We start from the raw sequence: 26,374 nt of genomic DNA, 5'->3' as shown, positions 1-26,374 counted from the left end.
TAGGTAAAATACTAATGTGGCTTTAGGAAACATTATGTACTAGCTTAGCATATTCTAACAACTTTGGTGTGACATGCTACATCCAATTAAGTCTCCATCGGTATCTCTATTGTGTTTATGGATTGGGATTCAATGTACTCTTTTTATACACAGATTTTACTTTCAACTGAGGAGGTTTGTATGTACTTACTTGTCTTTCGATTGTATTCCTGTTTCAAGAATTTCTTCTATCAACAAATCATTTGTTGTAAGTTGTACAAGTGGAAGCTTGAACATGCCTTCCATGCTAGCCTTGTTAATACGTTCAACACCATCTTGTGCAACAAATCTTTAGAACTCCACTATTTCATTGAAGAGTGAGTAGTAGGGACAATCTAGGACACTTACAAAGGTTTTGTAAGAGAGATAAATAGACCTAAATATTATGGCTTAATAATGATCAATAGGTAAGCAAATAAGAAACTCTCAATATCAAAATGACTTTCTCAATTGTCTTTACTAGAAATGGATAGATCTGCTAATAATGGCTTTATGACTATATGTCAACTTTAGACTCAATCCAAGAAGAGCTAGAACTAATATGCGATATCTAGATTTATGATCTCTATAATATAACAATCCCATAATTATGTTTCCACGCATCTATACCACAACACAAACATCATGCTAGTGTTCAGCCATAGCAATTCATATCCTACTTATAGAATGTGAAATATGCACATAACTATGAATAAAGATTAAGAAAAACAAAGAAAGATGCTTATTGCAAACATAAATGACTAATGGACAAGAATTGAATTCATTGTAGATAGGTTTTAATATCAAATTCACTTATTTGTGTGCATTTACTAACTCATGTACTTGTGGCCAACCATTTATCTCTTTCATTAATTAAACACTTATTAATAACATTAAATGGCTGAGTAATTTTGTTCTAGTTGAAATTGAAAATAAAATATTTTATTTCAGGACAGCTCACACTATTCCCTATCATATTTTAGACTCTTGGTTGTGTTAGTAGTGGTTTGATGTCTTTGGAGCTGATCATTGCATTTCTTTAGTTACATTTGCCAGCGTACTCCCACCCTGTGCCAAAATGGGAGCTTTGGAATAGGGTATGGACATCCATCAAAGCATAAAAGATAGAGGAATTTTGTCAGATGTAGTTGCAACTACACAAAATGGATTTGTTGAGAAGGCTTTAGAAACTTTCAAGCAAATGCAATCGGCAGGTGTAAAGCCAAATTCCATGACCATTGCTACTATCCTCCCTGCCTGTGCCAAAATGGGAGATTTGGAATAGGGTATGGACATTCATCGAAGCATAAAGGATAGAGAAATTGTGTCAGATGTTGTAGTTGTAACTGCCCTAGTAGACATGTATGCAAAATATGGAAGCATAGACAAGGAATGTGAACTGTTTGATAGAATGCCTGAAACAAATGTTGTCTCGTGGACTGCAATGATTGCTGGATATGCACAAAATGGATTTGTCGAAAAGGCTTTAGACACTTTCAAGCAAATGAAAATGGAAGGCATAAAGCCAAATTCCACAACCTTTGCCAGCATCCTCCCTGCCTGTGCAAAAATGGGAGCTTTGGAACAGGGTATGGACATCCATCAAAGCATAATGGATAGAGGAATTTTGTTAGGTGTTGTACTTGCAAATGCTCTGATTGACATGAATGCAAAATGTGGAAACATGGACAAGGCTCATGAATTGTTTGATACGATGCCACAAAGAGATGTGATCTCATGTGAACAATCAACACGCGTGTATACAGGAGGAAGGGATTTCTGCTACAAAATTGAACACTCACTCCTCAATCATAGTTCTATGGTTTTACGAGATTAAACTAGGACAATTAACCACCACATGTATATTTTTTACAACATGAAATTAAAAAATAGGGCAATTTGAATCTACCTCCTGCGTGGGATTGCCTTTGACATGGGTTTGATGTTCTTGGGGGTTGAAGTCACCACAGATGCCTACGCAGGATTGCAATTCACAAATGAATTCCCTGCCTCTATTTTTATTTTGTAATGGCCGCGGTCGTCAGAATTATAACGAACTCGAGCACGTTTTTGAAAAAAAGAAAATTCTCATTGCTAATGCCTTCTTCGTCAAAACCAAATGGAAAATTTCCATCGGAATTACGACTAATGCAGGAACTTTTTCAAAACAAATCAAATTTGGCCACAATATACCTTCTCCATCGGAAACCTTAGTCAAAAATATAGTCCAAATGTATTAGTGTGTAGTTTTCTGGATGGCTTTTGTTCTGTGATTATTTTTTATACTTAATTGGATTAACTCATATTATGGTATTATTGTTTTGGGTTCTGATATTAAATTTTTAATTGTTGAATGTTCCTGTAATTTGAGACTACTGATTCACCCCACCTTAGTTGTCTTTTGGTTATCTGAACTGTCTAACAATTGCTATCAGAGCATTGGTCCTCTCTGCAAAAAGATAACCGCTTGAGGAAGATCCTATGGTGACTAATAGTTCAACTTCATCCAGTTCATCTAGATCTATCTTTTGAAGGGATATTCTGAGGCTTGATGGAACAAATTACATAGTATGGAAGATTCAGATGGAGACTCATCTAAGATTTCTTCTCAAGGATATTTGGGAGATCACACATAATGGTGTCACACCCTATAATCTGGGATCTGGAAATCCTCCTCTGGAAAACCTTGAAAAGGAGCTTGAGAATGATTGTAGAGTAAGAGAAGCCCTCTTGTGTGGACTTTCTGATCAACAAATAATGGGATTACCCAACAAATCATCTAGAAAGGCTATATGGGATAAGTTGGAGACATTTAATGAAGGTGAACCTATAGTGAAGATTTCTAAACTTGATGGTTACCAGGTGAGATATGAAAACTTGAAGATGGAGGAAGATGAAAAGATTATTGCATTCATGGAAAGGGTAAATGAGATTGTTATGGGAATTCAATGTTGTGGTGGAACTCTGAGAAAAGATGAAATTGTTTCTAAAGTCCTAAGAGCCCTACTATCGGCTTACAAAATGAAGGCTACTTCTATTAATGAATTAAGAACAATGGCTAATACATTTGTCAATAAAGATACTTTGTTTGGGAAACTATCTTCTTTTGAGATTGAGGAATTTGAACCTTCTAGAGCTATGAAGATTGAACCTTCTTTTTATGCATCTACATCTACAACCAGTAAGAAAGACTGGAAAGCTTTATATGAAAAAAAATTAGAAGATATGAAGAGAGAAGATGATGAGTTTGAGCTTCTTGAAGTACTGTTCACTAGAAGAGTGCCTAAAGGACTGGTAGGAAGTAAGTATGAAAGAAAAGCCCCTTTTAAATGTTTTGCATGTGACAAGATAGGTCATTTTGCATCTAGATGTCCTGAAAGAAATTCAAGATTTGCTTGGAGATTGCAACTGCTACATAGACAAAAGGTAATATATTTCATTTGAACTCCTGTGAGCAGACATGTTTGTTTACACATATTGATGAGAGTTGGCTATGGCATAAAAGGTCATGTCATGTGAATTTTGATTGCATTCTAAAGATCTATTCAACTAAGGAAGTTAGGGATATACCTAAGATTATGAAGCCCTATAATCTGGTATGTAAAGATTGTCAAATGGGCAAATAGGTCAGAACCTCTTTTAGGAGTATACAAGATAAATCAAATGATGTTCTTGATCTTATTCATACTGATTTGCATGGCCCTGCTAGAGTTAAAAAATTTCATGGTGATAGATACTTCATGCTAATCATTGATGATTATTCTAGAATGATATGGGTTACTTTTTTGAGAGAAATCTAAAGCATTTGAAAAGTTTAGAATCTTTAAGGTTCAAGAGGAAACTAAGATAGGATTGAAGATTAAATGTTTGAGATTGGATCACGGTGGAAAATTTACATCCGGTGAGTTTAATAACTTTTGTGACAAGCATGGTATAAGAAGACAATTTTCTGCTCCTCGGACACCTCAGTGGAATGGAGATGTGGAAAGGAAGAACATAACTATCTTGGATGCTGCTAGAACAATGATGATGGAAGATAGTCTACCTCATATCTACTAGAGAGAAGTAGTGAGAAAAGAGGTTTATACATTCAATAGAGTACATATCAAAGGAGACACCATTAAGACACCTTATGAACTATGGTTTGGCAATAAACCTACAGTTATGTATTTTAGAATTTTTGGTAGTAAATGTTATATAAGCAGAGATGATATCTTTGGGAAATTTGACCCTAGATGTGATGAAGGCATATTTATTGGTTATTCTAATGAAAGAAAAGAATATAGATGTTATAAAAAGAGATTGCAGAGAATTGTGGAGAGTGTTAATGTCAAAGTAAATGAGGTGAACAAAAGTCAAATCAGCATTTATGAGAAGGAACCAGCAGTGGAAATGATTATATCTAAACCGGTAGCAACTTTACCAAAATGGAGAGTTGAACCAATTTATCCGGCAACATCATAGAATTATACAGCGGCTGAGGAATAGGGAAAAGGAACAGAAAGTTAGAAGACTCCTAGGTATGTGAGATTGAATCATTATGAAGATCAAATCATTCGGGATAAGAGCAATGGAGTGATAACAAGAAGAAGAATGACAACTAATGAGGTATGTTTAATTTCACAAGTTGAACCAGTATCAGTAATTGAAGCATGTAAAATGAACATTGGTTGAAAGCTATGGAAGAATAATTAGATCAAATTGAGAAAAATAACACATGGACTTTGGTTCCCCGACCAAAAAATAAAAATGTTACTGGAACTAAATGGGTTTTTAGGAATAAATTGAATGAGGATGGTCAAATTATAGGGAATAAGGCTAGATTGGTTTGTAAAAGATATTCTCATAAGGAAGGAATTGATTATGGAGAGACTTTTGCACCTGTAGCTAAGATTGAAGCTATAAGATTATTTCTTGCCTATGCTCCTTATAAAAACTACAAGGTTTATCAAATGGATGTTAAATGTGCATTTTTGAATGGGGGTCTTGCTGAGGAAGTTTATATTGAGAAACTTGATGGTTTTTCACTATCAAATGATACAATTATGGTTTTCAAATTAAGGAAATCTTTATATGGACTAAAACGAGCACTTAAATCTTGGTATGCAGGGTAGGATAAATATCTTTTGAAGCTTCATTTTACTAAGGGAAGTGCTGACAGTGATTTATATTATAAAATTACTAATGACGATATACTGATTGTTGAAGTATTCGTTGATGACATTGTTTTTGGAGGTGAAGATAAATTATGCATAGAATTTTCTAAGAATATGGAGAAAGAATTTGAGATGTCTATGACTGGTGAGATGAATTTTTTCTTAGGTCTGTAGATTACTTAGGATGACAAAGGTAATTTTATTTGTCAAACCAAATATGCTGAGGAATTATTGAAGAAATTTGGTATGGGAGATTCTAAACCGGTAAGTACTCCTATGGTTACAAGTGAGAAATTGACAAGAAAAGATGTTTCTACACTGGTAAATCCTACAAGATACAAATATATTATTGGAGGTCTCCTTTATTTGACTCAGACTAGGCCGGACATTATGAATGTTGTTTGTATTGTTTCAAGATTTTAGAGTGATCCTAGAGAAAATCATGAGATGCCAATGAAAAGGATTTTTAGATACTTGCAAGGTACATCAGAATATGGCATGCAGTACCCTAAGGATGATAACTTTACTTTATGTGCATATACATATGTTTACTGGGTTGGAGATGCTGATGGCCAGAAAAATACTTTTGGTGGAGCTTTCTTTCTTGGAAAGAAATTGGTTTCATGGATCAGCAAGAAACAGTCATGTACTTCTTTATCTACTACTGAAGCTGAGTATGTTGTTGCTGCTACTAACTGTACACAAGTTTTATAGATGAAGCAAATGTTGAAGGATATAAAGGTAGATTGTGATGAACCTATAGTTATTCACTGTGATAACTTTGTTGCTATTGATATATCAAACAATCTAGTATTTCATTCCAAGACAAAGCACATATCTATCAAGTATAACTTTTTGAAGGAGAAGGTGGAAGCTAATGAAGTTAGACTAGTTTATGTGAATACTAAAGAGAAGATTGCAGATATTTTTACTAAACCTTTATCGAAGGAAATATTTGAGTACCTGAGAAACAGATTGGAAGTTTCCGCACCTCCGATAGAGACTTGATTGATGCAGTTTGGCATTAGCTCGGCATGCACTATATAAGAGTCTATTCATTCTAGAATTGATGTGGGATGCTACTGCTTAGGGGGAGTAATCAGCTTTGAGAATCAGAGGCTTTTGTTTTTTCTTTGATATTTCTGTCAAATTTATGGTATTGATGTCAAAAGGGAACATATATTGATGTGAAAAAGATAATGAAAAAAAAGAAGAAGTCATAGGGGGAGAGATATGAGAAGTAAAAGGGAGAGATATTCAGAGCTATATGTGGGTGATTGTTGGTTGTCTTCCATAGGGGGAGACTTGTTCGGCATTTCTTGGTACTTAGATCTTTTTCACATCTAGTGTTGCCATTAATTCGAAAGGGGGAGATTGTTGGCCATTTGGTGGAATTGATTATGTGTTTCATTGATTTTTTTCATTGATGTCCTAGAAGGTTAAGTGGTTTCTGGTTAGCTTGGATCCGGTATGATCTGGTAGGCTCCGATATAGTCTAGTGATGGAATTGGCTTGTTCATGATGCTTATACTCATATTTGGTCAGTTGATTTTGGTATGGTGATTGGATGATATCCTTCTTGCTTAGAAGATTGGTTTCCGGTTCCAGCGAGAGTTTCATTGGAAGAGATTTTGATGGAGATATTTGATGAATTACATAAGTGGTGTTGGTACAGCTTCTGATGGAGTTTTAGGATGTTGTTGGTGATCATATTTGAGACTTAATGTTTGGAGATCATTTTTTAAGCATGTGTACCTACACGTGGTCCCATTTGATCTAGGTTATGGATCGACTTTAATGTAATGTGTGGAAATGACCTATTGATGTATTTTCAGGATGTCTTATGTGTTGATATTACTTATTTGGTCTAAGTCTGACATGGTTTGTAAATATGTAATCGGTTTATTGTCTAGTGGCTGACTTGATTGTTTATGGTCTAGGGTTTTGTATAAATAGATGTAAGATCTCATTGTAGATCATCATGGTTAATATAAGAGGTCATGGTCAAGTAATGTAATGTGCAAATAATGTAATATCATTCTGGCATAGGAGTTGGTGGATTATTGGAGATCGAATTGGCTTTATTTAAGAGGATTTAGTCCTCTGATATTGAGCTTAACTAGAATTGTACTCTGTCATAGGAGATGCTACCTTTACAGTTCAACACTTCTCCTGATTGTAGTTAGGATTTCTATGGAGTCGGTGAGGCTCCTTTTGTGATGAGTAGTGGGCTCTAAGTTGTTGGTCTTCCTGGAAGTGCAAGCCCCTTCATTTTAATTCATATACTTATTGCAAAAGTATTATCTGACTGTGGGTAGGATTCCCACTGTGGTTTTTCCCTTTATCGGGTTTTCCACGTACAAATCTTGGTGTTATGTGGATGGCTTTTATTTTGTGATTATTGTTTATGCTTAATTGGATTGACTGTTATTCCAGTATTATTGTTTTGGGTTCCAGTATTAAATTTTAATTGTTGAATGTTTATGTAATCTGAGACAACTGATTCACCCCCCCTGTTAGTTGTCTTCCAGTTATCTAAACTGTCTAACAAAGAAACATCACCGGGGAGCCCACTGAGTATAGATTTCATGGCTTCAACATTGCACATAGATCTCCTTTCTTCTTCAGGACCAGTGGGATGACTGATCGGTCTAGAGACACAATTAACAACTGACATCCATACATCATAGCCTAATGAGGACAGGTAGACTTCCATTCTATAAGTGCATGTACCATAGTTTGAACCATCAAACACCAATGTAGGAATTGATTCAAATCTAACCATTGTGTTTAGACACCAAAATCTACCCATGAGGGAGAAACCTTATCAACTGAGAACCTAAGGCTCTAATGCCAATTGTAGAACACAATATTCCACTGAGAGGGGAGATGAATCAGTAGTTTCCAAACTTAACCCTTTTTAAACCTAAATATGTGTACCAATTAGCAGCGCTAACACAAGGTGGATATATCAGTGAGATAGGGAGAAGAGTCAAATCCAACCACACACAAAAGGAACATCACATAACATCGGATATATGAGGAAAAATCGACATTGTAGAAACCTCGATGAGAAATGTTGCTAGAGTCTACTGCTCCAACTTATCCTCACAATAAACATTAATTACAAACTTTAGGGAACCAACCCAAGGAGCACCAACCCCTGATTTAGGGCACTAACCCAAGGAGCACCGAGCTCCAACTCAGTGATCACAATGATTACAAACAATATAATAGTTTTATCCTGGTTACAAATGAATTATGTAACCTTTGCAAATAAACTATTTACCAGTGCACCTTTGTTTTTTTCTCTATCGGTTCTCTACTCACACAGTTCCTTCTCTTCTTCACTCTCTATTGCAACCTTATGGGTTCAGCCTCTACCTCTTCTTTGTTAGTTTTTTCTTCTCTAACACACTGTCTCTTGTCACTACTAGTGCTCTGCTAAATCTATTTGAATCTTCTGTGACATAGACTCTATCATGTCTGACATCTTCTTACTCTCTCTTTGCTCTCCTTCACTGACTATTGCCTTCTTACCAATTCACCCCACTATCAAGCTCAGTGATAGTCTACCAGTTGCCTTAACCTTGCTAGTTGAACTCTTCTTACCGGTTCTCTTTATCAAGAACTCAATCACCTCTGTGATTGCCGATGGGCTCTTTGACTAACTAACTCTCTAATTTCACTCCTTCACCGACGTCACTCTCTCGTGCAGCAACACTAGATCTTGTCTTCGATCTACATATTTATATCTGAGCATTCCCACCAAAACATAACTTCAAACATTGGCATGGTCAGGTTCCTTATACCAACCCACTCCATATCGAATCCAATCAGATCTTTCTCGGGGATTGACAACCTGCAAAAGATCACTCAACTCTACCAAACTCATTGCGTCCAATACATGTTTTCTATATTTAGCAAACATGGCCAACTGATCATCGACCTGCTTCTGTCAGTCATATTAAATTATCCCTCTATTGTCTTCATCAAATATGATCTGCGCCCGAATAACCATCATCGATTAGTGCACACCATAGGTCATTGCCATTCGGTCAACATCAAGCCGCAAACCTCTATCATTGACCCATGATATCAGCAGTCAACATTAAATTTTGATCGACTCATCACCAACCTCGTAGAAGCATACTTCACTGACCACTGCATGCATGACACCTATGTCATACATGTCATCATCGTTGACATCCACCTCTACTCAAGACATTGTGTTGGTTTAGGCCAAGCCACCAACCAACATACTACCAATTTTCATCTACTGGTTCATCTTACCTTGGCGATTATACACAATTTGGTTAACCTTCATGTCTGCACTATACTATATACTGGTGTAGACACTTAAAAATAATTATTTTAATTATTTTTAATTCCTTGCATAATTAATTAATTAATTATGATAATTCAAATTCCTCTCAATATTAATTAAATATAATTAATATTATCACTATAGCATATTATTGATTTATTTAATAAATCAATCCCTTTCTTTATTCTTCTAAAAAAATCAAATCCTCACAAATCTTCCTCTTAGCTAATTAATTTCAATTAATTAGTTAACCTACATGATTCCTACAAATCATCTTCTTAATTCATTCTTCTAGAAACTCCCTAAACTCACTAAACATTATTCTTCTAATTTTTTATTCCCTCCACTCATTCTCTCTCCTAGTCAAATTCTCCTACAAATATTAATCCCACCTAACATTTCCTCTAATCCCCCTCCTAATGAATCGTTAATGGCTAATCAACATGATTAGCCACAAAGTCAACTCCTTGCTTTTAAATACTCTTTTCCTAGGTGAATGTAAGATTTTTGAAATCTCACATTCCTCCAGGCATTCCCTCTCCCAAGGAATTTTTAATTCTTTTTTATTCCTCCAATCCCCATGATATATTTTTTTGGAGAATTTCTAATTCCTCCAATGCATCTTGTGGAGTGTGGAGATACGAAATGCCTTTAAGGCATATTTCTTGGTCTCCACACCCTCTCTTGGACCTTGTGTGAGCTCACAAGTAAATCTTAGCCCTTCATCTTGAATTCATCATAGCCATTCATTTTCCTCTCCTCTTCCTATAAAATAGGGTTCCATCCTTTCATTCAAAACATCTTGAAATCCAGTAAGTTTATGCTTCCTTTTTGAGCCTAGGAAATCATCTTGGCAACTTGATCATCTCATCCTTATCATTTTTTAAATCCATTCCATTTGTGCACAACATTGGAGAGCCATCCACATCTAGCAATCAAAGGAGCACATGAAGTGGAGCATTATCAAGGGGCCCCTTCACTTCATCAAGCTCAATCTGAAGGAGAAGGTAAAATAGCAAGGTGAAATGGTCTTTTAATGATATTTTAGCATTTTGTATGTTTATTTCATTATGTTTTGATCATTTGACCTTCTAATATGTTTTCCCCTCTTCATTTTGGCATGCCCAGTGGGACCCACGTCCCTAATAACTAATATTTTCTTTTAGGTTTTTGTGAGTTGTGAGATGCAAGTTCTAGAATAGCGTGACTGCAGAAAAAAAAAAAAAAATCTTTTTTTTTTGCAGGTTCCAAAATAGCGGCTCTGTGTTTCTGCGCAACAACTTCTTTTCTATTTTTGTTGCGTTTTTGTTTCTGTTCTTTTTTTGTTTTTGTTTCAGTTTCAACATGATAGCTCTACGATTAGCACGAACGTTTTTGTGGGAATTTAAATTCCTGTTATCCGATCTGTTATTTGCTCTGTTATCTACTCTATTTAATTATAATTTGTGTGAAAGTAGGAGAGTATGCTCTTCTCTATATAAACAATCAGAAATTCGGACCTTTGGCACTTTTATATTCTATTTAGCGCGACTGTATGCTCTGACCGCAAGAAAGTGTGAAAATAGGAGAGTATGCTTTTGTTTATCTAGACAATCAGAAATCCAATTTTTTGGCACTTTTCTATATGTTTAGTGCGACTGTTTGCTCTGTTAATATGTTTGAAATTTGTTTGGCGCTAACAGTAGTCTGCATTTTCTTTTCATTTCGAGTTATTTGTTCTGTTTAATCATAATTTGTCTGACCATAGGAGAGTGTGAAAGTAGGAGAGTATGCTCTTGTCTATCTAGACAATCAGAAATTCAGACCTTTGGCACTTTTCTATTCTGTTTAAGTGAAGCTGTCTCCTCTATTAAAACTAGTGTTTCTGTTTGCTCTGTTAAATCTAGGGTTTCAGTTCTCTATTAAATCTAGGGTTTCTGTTCTTTTAAATCTAAGGTTTCTATTTTTTCACCATATCTTCTTTATCTCGACTCCATTTTCCTCCAAACTTCACCAGATTCTCCGCATTGCCATTTTCCACATTTCCTTCCTTGGAGGCCTTATCCCAAAAATCCACTTTTTGAAGCCCAAAATCCCATATTTCTCTATTTTTAGGGTTTGCCATAACTTCTTCCCCTTTTATCCAATCACCTCCAAATTTTTCTCATATTATCCATCTCCAACTTTTGCTTCTTTGCCCCTCTTTGACAAATTTTCCCATTCCTTCATCTCTCCTCCAAAATCCCCATTTTTCGCTTGCCTATCCCTTGGAAAGTGGCAAAAACCTAATCAAACCCCATTTACCCATAAAAGCTTTCTTCAAATCCATATTTGTCATTAGTAAAAAAGTTTTTATTCATGTTTTTCTATTCATTCCCAAAAAATTAAAAATAAAATAATATTTTTGTCATTTTGTTGTTTTTTGTAGGACGCTTGTTCAAGACTCTATTTTTCTAAACTAATCAAATTGTTTTGCAAGACACTTGTTGAAGACTCTATTTTTCCAAACTATTAATCAAGTTGTTTTGCAGGATGCTTTTTGAAGACTCCATTTTTCAAACTACTAATCAAGTGGTTTTATAGGTTGCCTAGCTGATTCAACCAAATATTGTGCATTTATTTAAATTAGGCACCTAGATATTAATTAAAATGGAATGACCCATTGTCTTATGTGTCTTTAAGAAAAGTGTAAAGGTAGGAAAGTATGCTCTCATCTTACTAGACGATCAGAAATCCAAACCCTCCAACCTTCTCTTGTTTGATTGTGTGTTTACCTCTAGTGGGTCTGCCCTCCCAACTTGCTCTTTGAGAAGGTAAGAGGGGAACGACCCAAGTGAGTACACCCAGACCTGGGGTTCCCAACTCACTATAATAAATAGGCCATTGCCTACGAAAGGGTTAATGGTTGGGGCTATATGAGAGTTCACTCTCACATTGGGTGCTTATTAGGATCCTAGAGATCTCAATTATGCTTGCGTGACTACTAAGTTCTTGGTGCTTCGTTGGGGTATAGGCCTCAATTGCGCTTGGGCAACTTTGAAGGGTAGCACCTAATGGGAAGACTTACCAAACACCTTGTTCATAGTGGCCAAAAACCTTCTAGTCATCGGTGCAGGAGGTCAAACCTCTGAAGCGGCCCATATTCTGACGGCCCTTAGTAGAGACACAAAGTTTGCTATGAGGAGTTTTCATGGGAATTGATGCTTGGTTGCCCCAAGAAGTGAGTGTCATGGAGGGGAGCCAGTGGGGTCAAGCATCTAAGTGTCTGCTCTAGGTAAGCATAGATGGGAAACCAATTGGGATTCAATGACTATTGTCCTTGCTAGCCTTAAGAATGTTGTATATGAGCATGAGTGTTTTTGATATAATATGCATTTGATTACTGTGTTTGTTTTGTTTGATACATACTTGCCAAGAGTAGACTAAAAGCACATCACTATCTCCAAACACTTTGCAAAAATATTTGTCAAGACACAAACAATTGTCCAAGTCATTACCCACACGAAGTCTAAAATTGTGTAAAAACTCTGTCCGTCCCATTTTTCATAAGCCCAAAAGAGAAGCTAAGAGTTTATCCTCTACGTCAACATTCAATTTTGTCCTTTGAAACACCTATTACCGTCCAAATCAGGGTGGTCATATCCCTTCATATAGCTTGCCATTCAAATCGATCCTCCATTAAGTCGTATTCATGTCAAAGACAACCTAGTTATCAAGTTTCTTCTAAACCATCACTACCATACCTTCTTCATCAATCATCCTCAAATTTCTTAAATCCTTTCATCCTCAGTTTTCTTAAATCCTTTCATCACAAATTTCTCAAATCCTTTCATCACAAATTTCTTAAGTCCTTTCATCCTCAAATTTCTTAAATCCTTTCATCCTCAATTTTCTTAAATCCTTTCATCACAAATTTCTCAAATCCTTTCATCACAAATTTATTAAGTCCTTTCATCCTCAAATTTCTTAAATTCTTTCATTACAAATTTCTCAAGTCTTTTCATCCTCAAATTTCTTAAATCTTTTCATCACAAATTTCTTAAGTCCTTTCATCCTCAAATTTCTTAAATCCTTTCATCACAAAGTTCTCAAATATTTTTATCCTCAAATTTCTTAAATCCTTTCATCACAAATTTCTTAAGTCCTTTCATCCTCAAATTTCTTAAATCATTTCATCACAAATTTCTTTAATCCTTTCATCACAAATTTATTAATTCCTTTCATCACATTTTTCCTAAGTCTTTTCATCACAAATATCGTGTATGGTCGCAACTCGATCCCAAAAGAAAAAGATGGCTGAACAACAATATGGCATGCCAAACATTAGTGTCCTATATGAAGATCCCACGCAAGATCATACACAAAGTAGGCAACCTAGTGATCAAGATCAAAGTCAAAATCTTGACATGGTTAACGAAGATGAACTTTGTCCGGAAGTGCAAACTTTCCTAGCGGATTCTTATAACCAAGAGATGATGGAAAAGTTTATTAAACACAATCCTACTACACTTCTAAAAACTCTCCTTGAACATGGAGCTCAACTTTCGCCTGAATTTAATAGATCCGCTCTCACCCAACAACCACAAGGAGACCTCGCTCCCACACAAAGTGCTACACCTACTATTCAAACTCAATCAATTGCAGCCCCATCAATCATCCAGGCTTAATCAATGCCACCCGGGGCACCTCCCACCATGGACTCCATCCCACCTTCTTCCTCCTTACCATCCATACCACTATCAAATCTGATCTCATCCATTCTCCAACAAACTTCTATACCACCTCCTTCTATTCAACCACAAATTTCTATTCCACAAACTTCCCTTCCTCCCAACAATGTCGCAAATTTTATCCGGGCCATATTCAATCCCGTCACAACAGTTAGCAGATCGCAACCAACTATCCCTCAAACCCTAACGACATTGGTAATCACATCTCACGTTCCCACCTCCTCATCATATCAATATATTGGTGGTGGTGCACCTTCTTTGGTTCATCCAATTCTTGGGGCAAATACAATTCATCAATATCAAAGTCCACAAGAAGACCTCATCAAGGAAATTCAAGACATGAAGAATATCATCAAGGATATGAAATAGAAGACTAATAAAAGAAAAACTTACTCGTTCGAAGAGTTTTGCCCTTGTCCTTATGACCCATCTATATCAGTTGCACTATATCCCCCAGGATTTGAGATGCCTAAATTCACCAAGTATGAAGCCAAAGGAGATCCCTGCGACCATGTCCGAGAATTCCACATCTTATGCTAAGAAGTCTCCTATAGTGACCTTTATCTTCACAGACTCTTTCCCAAAAGTCTCATGGGAGACGCCTTGGCATGGTTCTCATCTTTGCCACAAGGTTCCATTGTCTCTTTTCCAGACTTGGCAGAAAAATTTGTGGCCCACTATGCATACAACATGGGTAATGATGTATCTATGATGGACTTATGTAATACAAAACAAAGGCCTAGAGAAACCTTCACCAATTTCCTACAAAGATGGCAATATCTTATCAAGAAATTATAGTGGGACATGCTAGAACAACATCAAATTGAACTATTCCAAAAGAACTTGGTGCCTGAACTTTCAAGACCTTTAATATCTCAATGTATCAAATCCTTCCAAAAATTGATAGATAAGGGTCTCGCCCTCGAACATGTCTTGTTGGAGGAAGGAACCTTGAAACATTACCAGAAATCAATGCAAAGTTCTTCCTCTTATTATAACGACAAGCCAAAATTCTGGTCCAAGAACAAAAACGTGGTCAATGATGGTGTAACTGATGCAAAGCAGGTCCAAACTGTGGCCACTCCCACAAAATCCACCACCAACAATCATCAATTCAACAACCAAAATCAATCCCAAAAACCTCACAACAATGTCTCAATCCACGGATGACCACCCCGATCAAATAATAGGACTCTAAGAGATTTCACTCCTTTGGCTGAGCCCATTGAAGTGGTGTTTCAAAAACTTGTCCAAGCAGGTATAGTGGTTTTTCCAATCACTCGCCCGTTTGACCCCAATCAACCTAAACCGAGATGGTATAATTAAAATGAGTATTGTGAATACCATCGTATCAAGGGACATGATACACGAAAGTGTATGAAACTGAAGATCTACATACAAGATCTCATTGATAGAGGTGAGATTGAGATAGCAAATACAAAACTTGGTAATAACAATGACAAACTCAAAATGTACCAGGAACCCTTCCTGAAGCATGATAAAGGAAAATGCTCATCATCTAATGCAATGGGTTATGACTACGCTAATCACGTAACCGGTTTTGATTTTTTTCTAGGTCGCATTGAACCTATAGACAATAATGTCAATGTCATAACCATCCAAGGAGTTAATCCTCCTTCTTCCCAAAGCAGACCAAATCCTATTTGGATAGTCATTCAAGGCGCCATGCCTTCCACCTCCCATTTCTAGAATGACTACAATGCAACTACACACCAAGGAAGAGTCACCATCCAAGGAGTTCCTCCCCCACCAAACCCCCCACCCATGTCTTCCACTCGCTGATATGACCTCCTTGATCAACTTGGAAAGACACCCGCGCAAATCTCCATTTTGGAACTTCTCAAGACCTCCCCGGTCCATAAAGAAATTTTGGAACAAGCCCTTCTCCAATCATGCGTTCTAGATAACATCAATGCCACCCAATTCCAAGCCCTCATTGGAAACCTTGTTGCCTAGTAGCACATTGTATTTAACTCCAAAGATGCTCCCGCAAATGAAGATCATAACAAACCTTTGCACATCAAAGCTCTTATCCACAAGCACAAGGTCAAATGTATCCTAATAGATGGTGGATCCAGGTTTAATTTGTGTACATACAAATTAATAAAACAATTGGGACTTTCTGAGGGTCTGATAGACACATCAGGAAGGATCACAATAAAGGCATATGATGATGCAAAAAGAATTTCAAAGGGCGTGGTCACCTTACCTCTTCAAGTGGGCCCCATTATAATTGAAACCCCTTGCCAAGTACTAGATCTTGACCTCCCCCACAAAATTCTCCTTGGGAGGCCATGGATTCATTCCTTACAAGCTGTACCCTCCACCTATCACCAATGCAACAAATTTTCCTATAATGGAAGAGAGATCACTATCAAAGGCGATCCCCAACCTTTTCAATATTGCAAACTATTGGAGGGGAAGTATTCATATCATTGCCCACTAAATAGACCCTTGTCAATGCCTCCATCTGACACATCAAATGTTGCCTCCATATCATCCCAACCAGATAATCAAATCAATATTTTGGACAATGGCTGTGGAGAATACAAATTGGAGGATGTCTTATTAATAAACAACCTCCCTCTCTCTCCTAAGTCATTTGGCAAAACAAAAGAGATAAAAAAGGACCCAAAACCAGTCATGCAATGCCAAAACACCACCTTCCAGCAATGGGGCCCACTTGATAATGAGAGCCTCGAAGCAGATATCTCTTCATGGCTGTACCGGGAAGAAGATGAAGATCCAGCAAGAATATCCAAAGAAATGTAGCCAAAAGCATCTGCCATAGTTGAAAAAATGGGTTACAAAGGACACGGCCTGGGACCAGAGGAGAAAGGAAGAAAAACACCCATAAATCCTATCTCCTATAGATACAACAGAGGCTTGGGGTACACCCCGTTGCCTAAGATTACTATCGCTGGTGCCCCTTCTAGTCCTTCGGATATCGAAAGCGATGACGAAGAGGAATTCCATGAAATGCCTTATGAATATTAGAAAGATATCTTCTTGGACACTTACATCAATATCATCACCCCCGTAACCCCTCCCACTTCACATGAGCTACATCTTGTCCATCCTAAACTCAATGACTGGGGCCAACGAGATAAACCCACTTTAGATATCTACGCCGATGATAATTCTCTCATTGCTCTCCTAACAGCGCAAAATATGGAAGATTGTAGCAGAATCGAGGGTATTCAACTACATGAAAAGGGATACTTTGGTAGTCAAGTCAATGCACTTAGCCACAAAAAAGATAATAAAAGAAAAATATATGATTCCCTAGGTGAAAACCTCCCTGAGGTGCCTTTGGATGAACAAGAAATAAAAACAAAGGGCGTATCTGAAAGTGAAAACCTGGAAAAGGAACTTGACGATGAAGGATTTGACCTCCCTACCATTGGTTACCTTCCATAGGACAAATCAAATTTGTTGATAGAAGAAACAGACAGCATCAACATGGGCACCGAAGTCATTCCGAAAAGTGTGCTCATTGCCAAATCCCTCATAGAAATCGAGAAACAAAACTTCATCAACTTCCTTACAGAGGTAAAAATCAATTTTGCATGGTCCTATTCCGATATGCCAGGGTTGGACCCTGCCTTGGTGGCTCACAATCTCGCCGTCCGCCCAGATGCAAAACCTATAAAACAAAAATTGCACAAAATGCACCCACATATTGCACTCCTGGTCAAGGCAGAACTCCAAAAGTTGTTAGACGCAGAATTTATCAAACCAATAGATTATGCTAAATGGGTCTCCAACATTGTACCTATCGACAAACCTGTCGGGGGCATCTGAATATGCACAAATTTCTGAGATCTAAATATAGCTTGTCCTAAAGATGATTTCCTGCTCCCCAATATAGACATGATTGTGGACCTTACAGTAGGATATGAAATGTTATCGCTAATGGATGGGTTTTCTGGATACAACCAAATCAGGATAGCAGATGAGGATCAACATAAAACTGCATTCACAACACCATGGGGTACCTTCTGTTACCAGGTCATGCCTTTTGGCCTTAAAAATGCTGGAGCTATGTATCAACGAGCAATGACAACAATTTTTCATGACCTCTTGCTCAAAATTATGGAGGACTACGTGGATGATCTGCTAGGAAAATCCAAGACAAGACAAGAACATATCCCCATTCTAAAACAGATCTTCGAAAGATTGGAAAAATACAAGTTGCGCCTAAATCCCAAAAAGTATGTGTTTGGTGTCACATCGGAAAAACTACTGGGATTCATTGTTTCCCATAGAGGCATCGAGGTTGATCCCACAAAGGTAAAAGCTATTATGGAAATGCCTCTGGCAAAAACTCTCAAACAACTGCGCAGTCTCTAGGGAAAACTCCAGTCTATCAGGCATTTCACTTCACAGGTAGCAGACAAGTGCCATCCATTTGCACACCTGTTGCGTAAAGACACAAAATTTAAATGGGATTGCCTATGTCAAAAGGCCTTTGATAAATTAAAAGAATATCTAGCATCACCTCCCGTATTGATGCCTCCTGCTCCTGGAAAACCCCTTATTTTGTATATATGTGCTACTACAGTGGCATTGGGGGAATTATTGGCACAAATAGATGATCAACGGAAGGAACACGCCATTTACTACATCAGTCGGACGTTGGTAGGATATGAACTCAATTACACCCCCATTGAAAGAGCATGTTTGGCATTAGTGTTTAGCACACAGAAACTACGACACTATATGCTAAATAATAAGACAAAATTAATTGCTAAAATTGATCCACTTAAATATCTCTTGTCCAAAGCTTCTCTCACTGGCAGAATTGCCAAATGGGTCATGCTCTTAAGCAAGTTTGACATTGAATATGTGGACAGAAAGGCAATCAAGGGACAAGTCATTGCAGATCAGTTGGTTGAAGCTCCACTTCCAGGCAACCATCCTCTTCTCACAGAATTACCAAATGAGTTCATTATGACTATTACCACATCCTCCACATGGAAATTGTATTTTGATGGCTCCTACACTCAAAATGGATCGGGGGCAGGAATATTATTGGTCACACCTCAAGGAGATGGCATCCCCAAATCATACAAGATAACCTTTGCATGTACCAATAACATAGCAGAATACGAGGCCCTCATCATAGGTTTACACTTGGCTATCCACTGGAAAATAAAGGAATTACAAGTCTATGGCAATTCCCAACTCATCATAAAACAAGTCAATGATGAATACCAGACAAAAGATGATAAACTCCTTCCCTACCATACCATGGTTGAAGATCTTAAGCAACATTTCACGACAAATCAAATTTGACCAAATCCCACGAACAAACAACAGTGTTGTAGATCCAATGGCCACCATTGGCTCCGTCCTTCAAATGCCAGCACATAGTCAGAAGTGTGAGTTCTTGGTCGAGAAATTGTTTATACCAGCATACAACCTACCAGAGTCTGGAATGGTGTGTGTTCTCATTGGTCCCGAGTCCCCTTGGTACCAAGAAACATTCACTTTCCTCAAAGACAACACCATTCCCCCACACCTCACCAAAACCCAACAACAAACCTTCATCCACCGATGTGCCCGTTACACCATCCTTGCAGACACCTTGTTCAGAAGGCATTTTGATGGTTCCCTCCTAAGGTGTTTAGATAAATAAGAAGCAAAATGGGCATTACGCGAAGTACATGAGGGTATCTGTGGGGCACACTCAAGTGGATTCACATTGGCTAAAAGAATTTTGAGAACATGATACTATTGGCCTAAAATGGAAGAAGACGCATACAATTATGTGAAGAAATGCATCCCTTGCCAGCAACATGGTGACTAGATTCATGCATTGTCACAAGAATTGCAGCCATTCATTACACCATGGCCCTTCTCGTAGTGGGGCCTCCATCTCATTGGTAAAATCCACCCTTCATCTTCCAACGGACATAAATTCATTATCACCACCACCGAATACTTCACCAAGTGGGTAGAGGCTATCCCTCTTACTTTCACCACCGGCAAGCAAATATCCAAATTCATCCTGAACTACCTAATCTACCGATATGGCATCCCAAAAGTTATCATCATAGATAATGGTAAACAATTTAAGAACCAGGATGTCAAAGAACTCTGCCAAAAATTCAACATCCAACACCGCTTATCCACTCCATATTACCCCCAAGGCAATGGCCAAGCTGAGGCTTCTAATAAAACCCTAATAAAAATCCTCAAAAAGACAGTCAATGAAGTAGGTCGTGATTGGCACCTCCAAATCCATCCTGCATTGTGGGCCTACCACACCTCCATCCGCACCCCCACAGGTGCCACTCCTTATTCCCTAGTATTTGGTTCTGAAGCCATCCTTCCCCTCGAGATCGAGATCCCCTTTCTAAGGGTATCGCTGCAAAACATACTACCAGAGGAAGAATATAGAATTTCCCGCTTACAAGAGCTAGAATTGTTAGATGAAAGGTGCCTCAAGGCCTTGAATCATCTCTAGGTATATCAAAACCATCTATGCATGAGTTATCATAAAAAAGTCAGAACCCGAGAATTCCAAGTTGGTGATCTTGTCCTAATGGAAAATTAGAAAAATCTACAAGAAAGAGAAAAGAAAGGCAAGTTCAAGCCTAATTAGCTTGGACCATATGTAATCATAGTGAAATATGGATCAGGAGCTTATCAATTGGCTACTCCTAAAAGTGATCCTTTGGATGATCCAATGAATATCATGCACCTCAAAAGATTTTATGCTTAGTCCTCAGAAAGTCTTAAATTGTCAAACAAATCAAGAAATTTTTTTTTAGAAAATGAGAAAGAGATCCTAAAAAAATTGACACTTTGGTGAAAACCTGGCAAACAAGCACCTTATGACACAAAAAAATTTAAAAATCTGAAAAAGAAAGAAAAAACAATTCGTCCATTAGTGAAAACCACTTGGTGGTGCTATGGACAAGTACCTTGGTGAAAACCTTTGTGCAAACACCAAGGTAAATAACCGGATCCACTGTCTATCATGTCGATACTACAAATCATCTGCCATCCAGCCCACCCATGTGCAACATTCCTTCTTTTCTGCCTCGCAATAAAACATGTGTATGATGATGAAGTCTTTACCTGAGTTATGAACAAGGAATGTCCCATTGAAACTGAGATTTTATGCCTCTTTGTTTAAGCTTCAAGAAGTCTTGAGCAACAATCCCAAGTCCATCCTAGTTCTACTCTTGGAAAAAGGTATCATTTGGTCATAAGGAAGAGACTTGTTAGATTTTGTTAGATCTTTTCATATAGGCTTGCATCTTTTGCCCTACGACTGCCACTATTTACGACTGCCTGGGTTCTTCCATATCCAGGTATGTTATGATAGGTGCATACTGGGGCATATTTCATAGTATGGCATGTGTTGGATCCTTCTTGTATAAAAAGGTGACCTGGTACTAGTGTTTATCAACACTTACCTTCTCGTGTACAAGAGGTATCAGAGTGTTTGAGGGTTTCCTTGCATGAACCCACAACTCTGTATTAGTGTTTCTTAACACTTGCATTGTTGTGTGCAAGAAATTCCTGTTTGTTTACAAAGTCAGTCCATACCCTGCGTTTCTCATGGCATCCTGATTTCTATAATCAATGGTGCAAGTCACTCAAGGCAACATCAAACTAGGTTGGCTCTCCACATTTGTTGTGCACAAAATCTCACCATCATTCCATCAAATCCTAAACTCAATAATCCCATGGAGTTCTCAATTGCCCCCATTTTCCTTTGCAGTCTCGCATCTCATATTCTTCTTTCCAAATACCTCATGACTGCTTCATATTTGTTCCTCATCTATCCCTTCCACCTTAATTTTTCTTACTCTATTTTTTTTCCTCACATAATCAATTCTGATTCTGATTCATGTTTTATACAGGATGTATCCTTCCTGAAACCAGATGCTCTGATCATGTCTTATATAGGATGAATCCTTCCTGAAACCAGACGTTGTGATTAATCATGTCTTATACAGGATGAATCCTTCCTGAAAATAGACGTTGTGATCTGATCATGCCTTATACAGGATGAATCCTTCCTGAAACTAGACGTTTTGATCAATCATGTCTTATACAGGATGAATCCTTCCTAAAACCAGACATTGTGATCTGATCATGTCTTATACAGGATGTATCCTTGCTGAAACTAGACACTCCGATCATGTCTTATACATGATGAATCCTTCCTGAAACCAGACGTTGTGATCAGTCATGTCTTATATAGGATGTATCCTTCCTGAAACCAGACACTCCAATCATGTCTTATACAGGATGAATCCTTCCTGAAACTAGATATTGTGATCAATCATGTCTTATACAGGATGAATCCTTCCTGAAACTAGACACTTTGATCATATTTGTCTTATACAGGATGAATTCTTCTTGAAACCAGACTGAATCTAGATCTTATCAATTGAATCAAATCAAATCTATCAGGATATCAATTTCACAAAATTCCAAAGATCAAATACCTCAATTGATCTCCTGAGGGGGCATCACCATACCATAATCTATCAATCAAGAGCCGAGGCATCCTATCAAATCAATATCAGCATCAAAACAAGATTATTCTTTGAATCAATGTGTCATCACACCTCGCTTCAAAGAGGGGCAAAATGTAGACACTTAAAAATAATTATTTTAATTATTTTTAATTCCTTGCATAATTAATTAATTAATTATGTTAATTCAAATTCCTCTCAATATTAATTAAATATAATTAATATTGTCATTATAGCATATGATTGATTTATTTAATAAATCAATCCCTTTCTTTATTCTTCTAAAAAAATCAAATCCTCACAAATCTTCCTCTTAGCTAATTAATTTCAATTAATTAGTTAACCTACATGATTCCTACAAATCATCTTCTTAATTCAATCTTCTAGAAACTCCCTAAACTCACTTAACATTATTCTTCTAATTTTTTATTCCCTCCACTCATTCTCTCTCCTAGTCAAATTCTCCTACAAATATTAATCCCACCTAACATTTTCTCTAATCCCCCTCCTAATGAATCATTAATGGCTAATCAGCATGATTAGCCACAAAGTCAACTCCTTGCTTTTAAATACTCTTTTCCTAGGTGAATGTAAGATTTTCGAAATCTCACATTCCTCCAGGCATTCCCTCTCCCAAGGAATGTTTAATTCTTTTTTATTCCTCCAATCCCCATGATATCTTTTTTAGGAGAATTTTTAAATTCCTCCAATGCATCTTGTGAAGTGTGGAGATACGAAATGCCTTTAAGGCATATTTCTTGGTCTCCACACCCTCTCTTGGACCTTGTGTGAGCTCACAAGTAAATCTTAGCCCTTCATCTCGAATTCATCCTAGCCATTCGTTTTCCTCTCCTCTTTCTATAAAATAGGGCTCCATCCCTTCATTCAAAACATCTTGAAATCTAGTAAGTTTATGCTGCCCTTTTGAGCCCAGGAAATCATCTTGGCAACTTGATCATCTCATCCTTATCATTTTTTAAATCCATTCCATTTGTGCACAACATTGGAGAGCCATCCACATCCAGCAATCAAAGGAGCACATCAAGTGGAGCATTATCAAGGGGCGCCTTCACTTCATCAAGCTCAATCCGAAGGAGAAGGTAAAATAGCAAGGTGAAATGGTCTTTTAATGATATTTTAGCATTCTGCATGTTTATTTCATTATGTTTTGATCATTTGACCTTCTAATCTATTTTCCCCTCTTCAACTGGTATCCCAATTTACTAGTTGACACTACTTCCTTCATATCGGTAACATCCTTCATCTTCATTAGAATAGTTCTCCACTCAACTAGTTTGTCAAAGTGACAAACTTATCCTTCCTTTTCTGTACTAGTAACTCATCATGCCATCTCTTGCTGATTCGGTGCACATCTCTAGTTTCACACACCTGAGACATCTTTGTGTCTTACCGATTCATCTGGTGTGAGCCTTTAGTCAGCTGCCTTTAACTTCTTTGTCTTATCCTAGAGCATTATCACTTACCAGTGGGAGTAGATCCTTGTCACTCATTCTACTTTCGACATTGCACAAATATGTCTTAGCTGACATACAAGAGATACATCTTTAGTCAAACACATAACCCAGTAGACATCACTTTTCCTACTTTCCTACCATGTAGCATTCCAAACTTTGTCGGACATATAAGTTGGGATCTAACAACACTAAGAGGAGGGGGAAAGAATCAGTGTTCTACCGATATGTATAGTTTTTAACTTTCTACACCATGCAAGTATGTACCGGTATAAAAAAAAGCATATAACAAGAAGAAAATAAACCATCCACATAAATGAACACCATAATGCAAAATTTATATTTCGAAAATCTCAATAAGGAAAAACCATGGTGGGATTTATGACCTATAATATCGGTTCACTGGCCATATGAAAAGATATTACATAAACAGGGGCATGCACTTGCAGGAAGGCATACTGCCTAGAGCATACTGGTCACCACTAAAGAGCCTCACTGACTACAAGCTTTCTACCAAAGTAAATTACTGAAAATGAACTCAAGAATGCATATGTTGTGCCAAATAGAGTTTTGGTTCTGGTTCTTCTCTGTACCGATTCATAGTCTTGAACTATTACCAGTACTACTTCTCCAACAAGAGTGCTTTCCTATCTATCTATAGATCATTGCATGATACAATGTTTGCGTACAAAAATTATCTCCATACATATATTTTGCATCTCATAATTCTTCTATATTGCTATCTCTTCACTACCTCTCTATCTTAAATTGACCTAGTAGAATGACTGATATAACTATTACATATTATATACCTTATGTCCTCTTACAACGCATTTATAAAGAATATTCAATATCGGCCTCGACAATAATTACAAAATGACTTACTAAAATAAATCTTTCTTGATGTCGGCTTCCTTGAAGTACTGATGCCGAGTGTCAGTGTAGGTGTCTGCTAGTGTATGCCTCCTAGTGTCAGTTTGTGACTTCCATCAAGTCTTGTTACCTTCTATCTAATCTTGTTGCCATCAATGACAACAAAATGAATCCAATGAGTGTCAATTGCCAACAATCTCCCCCTTTGGCATTGATGGAAACACTCATGTGAAAAATGGATTCCCTACTGGTGTTCTCCCCCTAAGCAACAAACTACAATTGATAACATATTCCTTGATATTTTTCACAAATGTACATACTCCCCCTTTGACAGTAATGCCAAATACTAATGAAGGAATAAAAAATGAAAGAATACAGTTAGAGTCATTTGAGCTTAGTCATCTTTAGAATTTATGGGTATGCCTTTTGCAGCAACTAAAGATATGTGTCCCAGCCTGATTTGAAAGTGTCCAATACTGATGCAAGTGGGAAAGTGATTCCTTCTCCTATGTATCTATCGGTGTGGGCTTGCCTAGCATGTTCATGCATTCTCTCTTGTGAACACCCAAAGATTTAAGTCTTGGACTCACTAGTCCTCTTAAATTTATTGCTCTCCTCAGTATTTTATCTTTTTCTTTCTCAAAAGAAAAAAATTGGTTCTCCAAGGACAAAATTTGTCCATCAACAGACGTAGTTAGTGTAGTTAGCCCATGAAAAGAATTAGCAATAGTAGCCATTTTGTCATAAAATTCTTTCAATCTGTCATTTACCTTGGTTGTTAGACTTCCTATATTACAACATACTCGGTAAATATTGGTGCATTCTTTCAAACAAACCTCAATAGAGATAAGTTTGTCCTCTATCTTCTTCTTCCCAATTCCTATAAGCTGATCAAAAGCTACTATTTTAGCTGCAGAGAAACTGTCCAAAGCCTGTTGGTCTGCAATATGTCTCAAGGATTGATAGTTATTTTATATGTTTTCTGTTAAAGCTTTGAGCTTACCGGAAGGGATTGCTCCATCCTCTATCTGGTTCAGTCACACATTATTCTGTGTAATATAGATACCGGTTGATCAATTAACCCTCTATTTGTAGTTCCTTCCTTTAACAATTTATGAGTGGCCATCATCATTAGTTCTATCAGAATTAACTCAGAAACTGATTACTTCTCGACCTGAGAAGTGTCAATTGCTAGGACTCTTGCCGGTGAATCTATTTTGTGTTCCGATATGGACTCAGTTGATTTAACCTTGTCCATCTCAACCACTTTTGTACTAGTCGCTTCGCCACTTGGTGT

Source organism: Cryptomeria japonica, chromosome 8 (assembly GCF_030272615.1).
Source record: "Cryptomeria japonica chromosome 8, Sugi_1.0, whole genome shotgun sequence".
In the NCBI taxonomy this organism is placed as follows: domain Eukaryota; kingdom Viridiplantae; phylum Streptophyta; class Pinopsida; order Cupressales; family Cupressaceae; genus Cryptomeria; species Cryptomeria japonica.
This window is presented reverse-complemented; position numbering follows the sequence as displayed.